The following is a 629-nucleotide window of genomic DNA, read 5'->3' as shown; positions in this document are numbered from 1 at the left end:
TCTTCCATTTCATAATGGATACTTTTGTTACTGAATAACTTTTAATAATTGTCTCTGTACAGTGCAAATACTTACTGTCTTATCCCCAATAGCAGTCTAGATGTTTCTATGAGGTAGCATAAGGCAAATCTTTTCTGTCTGACTATTTTGTAGATTTAACTTCATAATTTACATATTTTGGATTTTATCTATAAAACATTTAATAACATATAATCAATAATAGCGAGATTGGGTTTAGTGCCACTTATCATAGGAATTTTTTTGTTATTTTTTTGTTACTTTTTATCCATTTCTTGATACATATGTATATGCATTTCTTTTAATTTTTTTCATCCTTTTCTGCAAAGCACCTTTGCTCTTGAAGGAGTGCATTCCTCCAGCACATATAGACTGGACAATGCACTGAAAGGAGTAAGTGTCCTGTTGCACACATTTTTTTGGTTTTGTTTTACTTTTGTTTTTGTTTTTGTTTATACATTAATAAAAGCACCCATTCATTTTAACAAACCATTGTTAGAATCTTAGTGACAGAGCGCAGCACTAAACCCAATCTCGCTATACTGTTAATACTCAAACGGACCCAGTCATCCGTTACAAGTGCAGCTGCTAGTCCTGAGTATACACCTGGA

The sequence above is a fragment of the Crinia signifera genome, unplaced genomic scaffold, assembly GCF_055691185.1.
Source record: "Crinia signifera unplaced genomic scaffold, ASM5569118v1 HAP2_SCAFFOLD_140, whole genome shotgun sequence".
In the NCBI taxonomy this organism is placed as follows: Eukaryota; Metazoa; Chordata; class Amphibia; order Anura; family Myobatrachidae; genus Crinia; species Crinia signifera.
Note: the sequence above shows the minus strand (reverse complement) of the source record.